The sequence below is a fragment of the Galeopterus variegatus genome, unplaced genomic scaffold (genome assembly GCF_000696425.1).
Source record: "Galeopterus variegatus unplaced genomic scaffold, G_variegatus-3.0.2 Scaffold627, whole genome shotgun sequence".
Lineage (NCBI taxonomy): Eukaryota > Metazoa > Chordata > Mammalia > Dermoptera > Cynocephalidae > Galeopterus > Galeopterus variegatus.
In genome coordinates, this window is record NW_007726738.1 from 175,788 (window position 1) to 188,351 (window position 12,564).

Here is a 12,564-nt window from a genome sequence, read left to right on the forward strand (position 1 = left end):
TGTCTGTATGTGGGATCCGACCCCTCGGGCGGGAGCGCCGCTGCACTTCCCAAGCGGTGCACTATCCAGTGCGCCACCGGGCCGGCCCTCAAGAGGTTTTTCTATGGGGCTTCTCCTGGGGAGAGAAAGAAGAGCCCATGAATTGCACCAAGGACCTGCAAGAGATTTTTCTATGGGGCTTCTCCTGGGGAGAGAAAGAAGAGCCCATGAATTGCACCAAGGACCTGAACAGGGGAGAAAGGGCACAGGACATAGAGCAGAGGTGACAACTAAATGGTCTTTATTAGCAGTCAGCCCCACCTGCGTGTCCCCTAGCAGGTTCCTAGAGAAGCACACACATCCTTGATTTTGGCTACTCAAGTCCTCCTCTTGCAGTAGCACATGCTCCCTGTTCTGTGTTGCTGGCCTGATGCTCACCCTGCAGTGCAGTGATTGCAAGAAAACATTATTCCCACCTGTGTGGAACCTACTTCCCATTCCCTATTTCACTTGTGCTCCTCTTCTCCACAGTGGCTCCCAAGTCTCAAGCCCACCATGCTGATTTGGTCATTTGGCTCAGCCTTTCCTGGTCATCTCCAATGTTGCTCCGGCTACTCTGATGGCAGCAGACACTGACCTGGCCAGCCCTATTGCCTGGTCACCCCATGATGGCCCTTGATTCCGCTTGCTGTGTGATATGGATTGAATGTGTCCCCCAAAGTTTCATGTATTAGGAACTTAATCTCCACTGTAACAGTGTTAAGAGGGTGGGAAATCCTATTATGGTACTTGCAAGGTGGAGCCTTTAAGAGGTGATTAGACTGTGAGGACTGTGTCCTTGTGAATGGATTGCTCCTTTCATGGAGTCATGGGAGTGGTTCTGATGGCTTTATAAGGAGAGTAAGTAGTTTAGCTCTCTTGCTCAAGCCATTTGCCATGTGATACCCTGCATCGATGTAGAGCCATCACCAACAAGACCCTCACCAGATGTATTCCCTGGACTTTGGACTTCCCAGCCCCCAAAACTGTAAGAAATAGATTTCATTTCTTTATAAATTACCCACTTTCAGGCATTCTATTTTAAGAAACAGAAATGGACTAATACACTATGGCATGGAAGGGCCCTCTCCTACCAGCAGAACTCCTTATTGAGCCATAGCACATCAATTTACATTCATATAGAAAATATCTAATTTATATAAAACTTCTCAAGTGCCAGACACTGTCCAAAGTGTTTAAATGCATTACTCTTAATCCTCACAATTCCTTGAGGCATATACTATTGTTAGCCCCAATCTACAGACTAAGGAAACTTGGGCATAAGCGAAGTTAACAAACTTTATAAGAGAAGTTAACAAACCCAAAATTGCATGTAAGGAAGAGTCCAGATTCCAGCCCAAGCAATCACACTCCTGAGCACATGCATGCATGTTCCAAAACATCACAGCATGAGGTCACTGAAGGTACCCATGACTGGTACCCAATTCTTTCCTAAGAACAGGTAGGGAAGCATAGAGGAGACAGATACCTGAAAGAGGGAGGGCAAAGAACACAGAGAGGGGACACTGGGAGCCAGAAGCCAAAGAAGACGTGTACTTCCCTCCATTCTCAAGACCTGGCTCTCACTGAAGATGGTGCACAACGTGAGTGAGAACAGGACTCTAAAGAAACAGAAAGAGAGCAGGTGAGCCGCAGAGCTTAGAGGAAAGGATTGCACACAGTCAGATGAGAGGAGATGGGGAGCCAGCATTAGTCCAGAGCTGCTCCCCATCTCTGGCTGGCTCATTCAGCAGTTGCAGACTTTAGCTATAAGCTCTGAGAGCAATCAACTCATCATTTCGGCCTTCTTTTTTTTTTTTTTTTTTAAAGATGACCGGTAAGGGGATCTTAACCCTTGGCTTGGTGTTGTCAGCACCACGCTCAGCCAGTGAGCTAACTGGCCATCCCTATATAGGATCCGAACCCGGGGCCTTGGTGTTATCAGCACCACACTCTCCGGAGTGAGCCATGGGCTGGCCCTTGAGTCTTCTTATTGACCACATTTTTCCAAAGGCATGAGACACCAGCCTCTCAACAGGGCTACCAGCTCCTGGGGAAGAGAGGAGCAGAGAAGCAGAGAGAGACCAAGTGGGAATGCTCCTGCCAGCAGGGCTCGGGGCATTCCTGGCGTTGCCAGTTCCCTGGCCCTGCAGCATGCTGCCAGGACAGACACAGGCCAGGGGCAAGGAAAGGGAGGAAGGCCACCCCCAAAGCCCTTGGGATGCCTTGTCCACAGGCCAGTGTCCTCTGGAAAACACTCCAGAACAAACAGCAAGTGTGAGACAAAGGACTTCCTTCCTCCTCCCTCATGTCAGAAATTCCCTCGGGGTTCTCTCAGGAGTCGTGGGTCTGTCTTTATAACATTGCTAGACACCGGTCAAAGTTTTCAAACCACCCTATAAACAGGACATGGAGAGAGAAACAAGATCGAAGAGACCTGTGAGAGTCTGTGGCTGTCCCTGTGGGAGCTTGCTGGCTCTCGTCACATGGACAAGCTAAGGGAACACAGGTTTTCATGCTTTTCCGTGCCGCCCGCGATGGAGGTGGCAGCTTGGAGCCACAGCCTGGGACTGGGCTCAGAGCAGAACGAGCCCGCCTGTTAGAGGAAGGAGGTGGTAGGAAGAAAGACAGAGGCAGAGGTGGGTCGGGGAGGGGCTGCAGGGGGAAGAGAAAGAGGAGAAGAGAAGGGAGAAGAGGAGGGGACGCGATCCTCACCGACGTGTCTGTCCTCTCCGGGCTCTGTCAGCAAGTTCTTGCCACCGGAACTTAAACTCTCTTGGCTTCGTGGACTCCCACTGCCCGCTCCTCCAGGTCCTCCCTGCCTCTCGCCTGTGTCTATGGCTTCCCCTGGTCTTCTTAGCTTCGGTTTCTCCCATCTCCAGCTCATCCTTCTCACCGCTCCAGGTTTAGCTTCCTAAAATAAATTTTTGTGACATTATTCTCTTACTATATCACTTTTTCATAACCCCTTCTTTACCTCCCACCTCCCAATTTGGTATAATGGAAAGAGCATGAGCTTTTCCTCGACTAGACCTCAGGGTTTCTCAGTCTCAGCACTACTGACATTTTGGGCCTGGTCATTCTTTATTGTGTGGGACTGTCCTGTGCATATTTGGATGTTCAACAGCATCCGGCCATCCCGGAGCCCATCCCTCCCCTGCTCCACTTGTGACAACCCAAAATTTCTCCAAGCAGTGCCAAATGTCTCCTAGGGGACAAAATTGCCTCTGGTTAAGAACCACTGACCTAGATTCATATCTTGACTCTGTCACCTACTAACTGTGTTCCCCTGGGTAAGTGACATAACTTCTTTGAACCTGAGTTTGTTCAACATTAACACAGGCCTAATAATACCTACCTTACAGAGCCATTGTGAGAATTAAATAAAATAATTCTTTTTTTTTTCTTTTTTTTGTGACCGGTGAGGGGATTGTAACCCTTGGCTTGGTGTCACCCGCACCACACTCAGCCAGTGAGCGCACTGGCGGTCCCTATATAGGAGCCGAACCCGCAGCCTCAGCGCTTCCAGCGCTGCACTCTCCCAAGTGAGCCAGAGGGTCGGCCCCTTAAATAAAATAATTCTAACACATAACACATGCTAACACAATACCTACCACACAATAAGCACTCAGTAAATATCTCTTATTTTCTTAATCTCCATTCTTTCATCCAAAAGACTTTGGTAGTTACCATGTACAGTACAAACCAGACAGAGGTTTAGCCCCATCACAATTTAGCCCCATCCTAGATGTATTAGAATATCTATTTGCCTGTTATTATTAGGGACAAAATAATAGTGGAATAAGCAAGATAGGGGTTTCTCTCTCAAAAAATAGTCCACGTAAAAGCAGTCCATGGCTGATATGTTGGCCACATGGTGCTGGGTATCCAGGCTCTTTCCAGCTAGTTGTTCTGCCATCTTGTCCAGCAAGGCTTCCATGCTGTTCTAAGAGGGCCGTTCCAGCTCCCACCACCACATGTCTGCACTTCCAGCCAGGAAGATGGAAAGAAGAGAGGAAAGGAAGGATACACCTCTCTCCGTATATGGGCACCATTGGGGAATGACACACATCACTTCCGCTCCCATTCTATTGGCCAGAACCTAGTTACATGATCACACCTAACTGCAAAAGAGGCTGGGAAGTATCTTCGGTGAGGAGGGCAAAGTGCCCAGCTAAACTTTCTGTTACCATAAATGAGCGAATAGCTACTGGGAGATGTTATGTCCTGAATGTTTGTGTCCCTACCAAAATTCATATGTTGATGGCATTTGAAGATGGAGCCTTTCAGAGGTAATCGGGGTTCAATGAGGTCATGAAGGGGCGGCCCTAGTGTTATAGGATTAGTATCCTTATAAGAAGAGACACCAGAGAGCACACTCACTCTCTATCCATCGTGTGAGGACACAGCAAGAAGGCAGCTGCTGGCAAGCCAGGAAGAGAGCCCTCACCACAAACCAACCCTGCTGGACCTTGTCTGGAACTTCAAGCCTCCACTACTGTGAAAAAAAATAAATTTCTGGTGTTTAAGCCACCCAGTTTGTCACATTTTGTTATGGCAGCCCAAGCAAATAGGTTAAGACCCTACCTCCAAATAGTCACATTCTGAGGTCCTAGGGGTTAGGGCTTCAACCTCTGAATTTGGAAGAGGACACAATGCAGCCCATAACAAGCAGACTGCAGGTGCTCAGGGAACAGTTCTTATCAATTTGATTAAAAGATGTGGAAAGAGAAAGGATAATCGCACTGTTAACTAACTCCTGTGCACGGGATCTCTCAGGGATGTCTTCACACAATGACCTCCTGTAATTCCAATATTCTCTTTGGCTTCTGTGACTCCACTCTCACTCAGGACACACCCTCTCCACCTCCTTTGTGAGCTCCTCTCCGTCTGGCCATCCTTTAAAATGTCGTGTTCCTCAGTGACCGTTCCTCCACCCTCAGCTCTTTTCTTGGTGGCCTGGTGCTCTCCACAGCTGCCATCACCATTTGCATCCTGATGGCTCTCAGATCCACAGCTTCCACCCAGACCTCTTCTGAACAACTCGTTCAAAGCATTCGGGTCTGGCCCGTGGCTCACTCGGGAGAGGTGGTGCTGACAACACCAAGTCAAGGGTTAATATCCCCTTACTGGTCATCTTAAAAATAAAAAAAAAAAAATCATTGTCTTTGAAGATAGTTACCTACAATATCTCACAATACCTGGTCCCCTACTACTTCTCCGATCTCATCTCCTCTCATGACATGTCACTTTTCACTCTTCTCCAGACATAGTGGTCTGCTTGGAATGTATCAAACAAGTTCCCATATCAGGGTCTTAGCATTTGTTTGTCTCCCTGCTTGTAATATGCTTTGAGCAGATATTTATATGACTTGTCTGCTCACTTCTTCTAGGTTTCTACTTATTACCTAATAGCGAGGACTTCTCCAGCCATTATTTATAATATGTCATTCACCAATGCCAGACATACGCACATATAGCTGGCCTTCCCTATTGCCTTTCTCTGCTCTATTTTTCTACCTAACTTCTTAACATATTTACATTTTTTTTTTTAATTTCCCCCTCTAGTGAACTGTATCACCATCTGCCCAAACCTAACTCTCCTTCACTCCTATATTCAGTCCCCAAATCCCATCAGGTTTTACCCCCTTGCTACTTCCTTCCATCTGGTCTTCCACCAGTTTCCTTTGGGTTCCTGTCATCTCTCATTCAGATCACAAAAACAAACTTCTTTCTAATCCACCTGCCTTTAATCCACTCTCTGCCCTCTAACGAAAGTGATTTTCTAAAACATAAATACAGTGATATCACTCCCCTGATTAAAACCTTTGAAGGACTTACCATTGGCCTTAGACAAAATTCCAAATTCTTCAATCTGGCAAAAGAATTCCTCGTGCTCTGGGCCCGTCTCTATCCTGCTTCCTCTCTCACCCACCCCCACACACTCTACCCTCTTTATTATATTCCGTTACTTACAGCCGCCCAAAGACTTCTAGACGCCTCTCGGCCTCCAGCTTTTCCACGTATTTTTCACTGTCCCTCACCTCCCTTTCATTAGGTTTGAGGAGGACAACGGAAGATGGCATCACCCAAAGATACTCAAAATGGCAGTTCCCGCCCTACAGGACTTCCCCGTGACATAAAAAGACAAAGGAACTCATAATGGCAACAGAACCCCACGCCATTGGTCCCCTCTTTATATACTAAGGGAACCAATAATCGCAAACCTAAAAATCTCCAAATTAACATACAGCCTCAATGACTCCCCTGGATATCTCATTTAACTCCTCACTAACATAAGCTATGGCGGGTCAGAACAACACAGCTCACCACAGCGAGAGACCCCAGCCCAGCCCCTGGCTCTGCCCATAAACTCCTTCTAGCCTGATTTCTCGTCTCTGTACCAATTCTTTGCAAACCTCTCACCTCCTGTTTCCCCTCTTCTCCTGGCTAATTCTTATTCAGATTTCAGATTTCAGTTTAGGCATCACTTACTCCCAGAAGCCTGGTCATCACTGAAGAGCCAACTCCTCCACACACCCTTCCCGAGAACCGACACCTCCCACAGCCTTCACACACGCTAACTCCCTCCCTGACGGAGTTTTTTTTTTTTTTTTTTTTTTTTGTCTTTTTTCCGTGTCTGGCAACGGGATCGCAACCCTTGGTGTTGCCCCCGCCCCTCACTCAGCCAGTGAGCGGGAACCGGTCTGTATGTGGGATCTGAACCCTCGGGCGGGAGCGCCGCCGCACTTCCCAAGCGGCGCACTAGCGCAGTGCGCCACCGGGCCGGCCCGACAGAGTTCACTTTTTAACACCTGAGCCCCTCTTGTACTTTGTTCATATTTTATTAAAGTATTTAGCATATTGTAACTCACCCTTGCCCCGCTGTCGCTCCGCTAGTATGCAAGCTCTTTGAGGACAGAGGCTAGGTCAGATTTCTGTGGTGTAGCCACTACCTGACACTCTGCTTCTGGATCCTGGGGATATCCTCTCCCCTCAGCCCTTTTGCCTGGGTGTGATAATATCTTCCTGATGTTATTCCTGATCCTGGCTCAAGGATCCTGCACTGTCCTTTCCCTATACTCTTCCCTCACCTTTGAGAATAGTCTCTTTATTAATGAAAGAACGACAGGACCCGAGCTGACAGTTCACCGGAGAAGTTCCGCTTTATTTGAGAGTGAAGCATACATTTATAGAGAGCCAGGTTCCGGGAGAGGGTGGTTGATTGGTCGGAAGGGCGGGTGATGATTTTGATAGGCTATACTTTGGCACCAGCGGGAATGTTAGGACCCAGAAGAGAAGCCGGAAAGGCGCCATGTTTTAGGGAATGTCTCCTTTGGGGTTTTATGGGGCCCTACATTTAAACTCTCCTCACATTACCAATTACCCAGTTTAAGTTTGCAAGGACCTGACTAATTTACTGTTTAGTTCCTGGCAAAGAGTCTAGCACATAAATGTAGAATGAATGGGTGAACGTATGAATGAACTGAGGAACACAAACCCGAGCCATTGGGCTAGTTTGACCTATTTGACCTTCATTTCACAAGGAGGAAAAAGATTTCCCAATTTGTTTATTTATTTATTTAATTTTTTTTTTTTTAAAGATGACTGGTAAGGGGATCCTAACCCTTGACTTGGCGTTGTCAGCACCACGCTCACCCAGTGAGCGAACCGGCCATCCCTATATGGGATCCGAACCCGGGACCTTGGTGTTATCAGCACCGCACTCTCCCGAGTGAGCCACGGGCCAGCCCAAGATTTCCCAGTTTAGAACTTGGAACTGAAGTGAGACAGTTTTAGGGTCAGCAAAGAAGGGGATCCTTGGCACTCTTGGCAGAAGGCATGTTCAGGGAATTCAAAAGGGGCTGTTGGCCAGATGCCCTTTTACACAGCAGTCCCTGAGGCTCCCAGGTGCCAAGGTCCCTCAAGGGGAGTTTTCCCAATTTAGAACTTGGAACTGAAGTGAGACAGTTTTAGGGTCAGCAAAGAAGGGGATCCTTGGCGCTCTTGGCAGAAGGCATGTTCAGGGAATTCAAAAGGGGCTGTTGGGCAGATGCCCTTTTACACAGCAGTCCCTGAGGCTCCCAGGTGCCAAGGTCCCTCAAGGGGAGTCCATTTCCTGCAGTGACTCTTTGCCAGGTTGGGCGGGAGTGGCTCCTATCACTTCCTTTTCTTTCCCTTGGTCTCACCCCTAGAGAAGTGATTAGAAAATCAGTAGGCTTTTGCCTCCTCCATCATCCCACTCAAATCCGGCAGCCTGAAACTCAAGCTCAAGAGGTATGGGAGGGGAAAGCCCAGAAGTGATCAAAGCATTACAAAGCATCATTGAGCAGAACCGGGTCAAGTCCACAGCCTGCGGGCAAGATCCTCTGAGATGATTCATACACCACACAACCCTGGGGGGAGGGGAGGATGTCTTCCAACAGTCCCAGGGATATTTGAGCTCAGAGAGATCTCAGTGCTCATGACAACAGCAGAACCCAGGGCCCAGGGAGGAGAGGCGATTACCCAGGGTCGCACAGTAAGTTAGAGGCAAAGGAGGTGCCAGAACCTAGATCTCCCGACTAGCAAACTTATTATCTCATTGCCACACCACACTGCCTCCTGAGGACAGGGGATGCTTCGAAGATGTCAGGTTTCAGTGGAAGGGACAGGCTCACAAAAGAAGAGAAGCAGACAGACCACGCAGTCTGCTACACTATATGACTCGGAAAAGGGAATTAGCTGGTCAAAGCTGCAGCTGCATATGAGGGCCTGGCTATATGTCGTCAGGGTTGACAGTGCTGGCTCTGAGCTCAGACAGATGTTGATTTGAATTTTGTGTGACCCTGAATGACTGACTTGGCTTCTTTAAGCCTTAGTCTCCTCATCTGTAAAATGAAGATAAAAAGGATACTCACCTCATTGGATTTTGTGGGGATTAAATAAGGTGATGCCTGTGAAGCACTCAGCACATTTAAAAACTGGTACTGAATAAACACTCATAAGCACTCGATATATGTTGGCAATTATTTCCATCTACAGCAGTTGTCTTATTTAATTCTCACACCATCCTTTCAAGAGAGGGAGGACATGAGCTCAGAGAGGTAAGTTACTGCTCAGATTTACGCATTCATTCATACGTGTTAAGCTCCTGCCAAGGGGCCAGACACTGTTCTGGACAAAAGTCTCTGCCCTCGTGGAGTTTACATTGTTGTTGGGGAAGACAGACAAGAAGCAAAAAATACAAGTGAAATAGAAGTGAAATTCTAGAGCAGGATAAGTGCTACGGAGAAACATAAAGCATGGGAGGGGAGGGCTGCAATGGTCTCAGGAGGCCTCCATGTGATGATGCTGAGCAAAGGCCTGAAGAAGCAGGGTGTGGGCATGTGGGTCTCAGAGGACAGCAGTTCAGAGAAAGGGAAGCACCTGAGCAAAGGTCCCGAGGCAGCAGGTATTGGAGGGACGGGCTGGAGCTGGTGCTCTGAAATAGAGGACTGCAGGGAGGAGCCGTAGGAGCACCGTAAATCACGGTGCTGGGAGCTGAGATTTAAACTCAGAACTGATTCCTGAATTCTTGCTCGGCCCCATCACAGGCTCCCTGGATGATAGGCTGGTGTGACTGGGCGGGCTGATTCTGTTCTTTCCAGAGAGGGCTTTGTGCGGCTCAAAGTCAGATACCAGGAAGGGGGTGAAGAATTCCATTTCCAAATAAGTGTAATGTCTCTGTCTTCAGAAACAGAAATCCGAATATAAGTTTTGGTAAGTACACGAACTTATAAAGACAGTAGGACAGAATACTTGAAATCAGGGTAACTAAGATATCCAGGACCTTAAACAAGTTCAAATGCTTTAGAGCCCAAAGATCCTCAGATATTTTATCCTTATCCACCTCTAATAAGAAGCACCTCCTTCACTGGCCTGGGGAAGGGGAAACTTGGATTCTTTAAAATTCTCCACCTGCCAAATGGGCAGAACACAGGGATGGGGGTTGGGTAGCCAGGGGGCCCAGAGACCCGGTCCTGACTCCTGGACACTCTCAGGACCCTGTGTGTGCCTTCCTTTCCCTCCTGTGGGAAGAGGACCTCCATCTGCCCACCCACCTCAGAGGCCATTGCTGGGAAGGATCAAAGAGAATGACTTGAAAGGGCTGCTCCCACTCCAGATAATTGCTAGGTAAACGCAGTGTCTTATGCTGTAATGGGCCTGTGCAGGCACAGCTGAGTGGAGGAAATTGCTCACTTTGGGGAGGGGCAGGAACTCTTCCAGGCCCTTACGGTCCACTAAGTAAGTTGGCTTTGCCAAGGTGAAATGGTTCCCTCGTGATTTGAAAGGTGAACTCTCCTCTACCATTTCATGAAGCATTTTGGTTACCTGGGCTAAGATAATTCTCTCCCCATGAAACCTCTACAGCAGGGTCGCCTTACTTCTGGCAGAAAGACTGGGAAAACAAGCAGGTATTTCAAAGAGGGTGTGAATTCATGTTGAAGGAGGTAGGGGAGGGAGGGTGGAGAGGACACTGCTCCAGAGCTAAGTAAGGGGCCTCACGGTTATACCAGAAAGGACTCTGAGCCTAGGTTCCAGTCCTGGTCACTTCCTAATGCCACCAACCAGCTGAGTGGCCTGGAGCAAGTCAGTTCAGGATTCTGCCCTCCAGATTTCTCGTATAGAAAATGAGAAGATAATTGCTAAGTTCACATTCGGCTCTAAAATCCTGTGATTTTAAGCAGAGGCAGAGATTGTATGGAGCATTTGTAATGACTAGGATGGCTCATGATTGGGCTGGGATGACCGATCTGTGTTTCAGAGCCAGAAACCCCTTCACCTGAACATCTTTGTAACAGGCCAGGTTGAGACCTAGACAGGAACGTTCACACAGACAGAAAAGAAACACTTAAGGGGGCTGGGTTATTTTTACCTGGAGCTTGAAGGCCCAGAGGAAAAATAAATACGGCTAGGAACATACACACTCACTCAGCCTCTGAATTTTAATATCAGAAGATCATTATCATAAGCTGCATCAACAACTTGGTGTCCCAACTGGTGCCAGCTAAGCCCTCTCGCTTAATTACATGCTTACAGCACTACAATTTAAAATCCTGGCAACCATGTTCTATGCAATTAAAAACAAACAAACAGGCCTTGCTTATGCCCCTAATATGTTGTTAGAGTTTGTCCCTGCTGTTCACCCACTTCCCTGGTAACACTTAGTGCTTTTCACAAAACAGTCTCAGCCCCCAGTTCCCAAATGCCTGTCAATCACTCTCCAACTTCAGTCAACAGGCCCATGGTCAGGTGCCATTCAAACCAATAGCTTTGCTTATTCCCACCCTGAGCTTCCAGGTAACTATGTTTCCATCTTTCCCAATTGAGGAACACAAGATTCCTGGACTGAGGTGGTGAAGCTGAATGAATTTTGCAGCATCAGTGACTTTGAAAGTTGTACGTGAGGTGTCAACATCCAGCCAAGCTTAACCTTCATTCATTAATCACTGCTGCTTTCTCTACCTTTCACTGAGCAGAAATCAGTGCTTAAGAGACACTTCCTATCAGCCAGAATTGCGGGGGACAGAGAACCCTGAACTCACTTCTACACCTCCTCTCAAACCAAACATTAGCCCCAACTACATATTCTAATGAGAGCCACTAGCAAGCAGATGTGTAGTCAGCCTTGAAGCTGAACCCCTGAGCAAATGTTACCTCTTCACTAGGGAGCAAAGGAGACACCGTGAGGTATGCTTAGGGGTGGAATTTCCACATCAAATCTATCAGCAAGACCTGGGTGTTCTACTCCAAAAGTGCTGAACACTTATCTCCTTCCCTTTATCTCCAGAGCCAACACTTGAACCCAGGCCACCGTCATTTCTTGGGTATCAGGTGGACAATCGCAGCATTCTCCTACGACTGCTATGACTTTCTCTATTACTCCAGCCAATTCATCCTCCACTCCACAGCCCGAATGATCTTTTCTAAACTCCAAGTAGGTAATGTCACCCCAGTTAAAAATGCTGATTGCTTTCTACTTAGAATAAAACACACACTTGGTACCACGGCCTACCAGACCCTCAGTACAATCCTCTCTTGATGGGCTTCTTTCAGGTCTCAGCTTAAATCACTCGTTCTCAATCAGGCATCGTTTTGCCCCACAAGGGACATTGGCAATGTCTATAGCATCTAGTGGGCAGAGGCTGGGGATGCTGCTAAACATTCTATAGGATAACCCCCAACAACAAAGAATTGTCTGTTCCAAAATGTCAATAGTGCCAAGGTTGAGAAACCCTGGCATAAATTCACTTCCTCAGAGTGACTTTATCTGACCATCTTTATCTATAATTGGTCATGTCTGCAGGTCCTTCCTATCAATAACCACACTTTGCAATTGTGTTTTTGTTGTTGTTACATACCTGTAAGCTTCACATACCAGGCTAGTGACAAAGTACTCCGTGTTCTGCTCTGTTGCCTTGGCACCTATCAATCAGTAGATGCTCGATAAATATTTGTGGAAAGAAGAAAGGAAGGGAGAAAGGGAAGAAGAAAGGGCAGTCTAGGTTAAACAGCAGCCCGTCC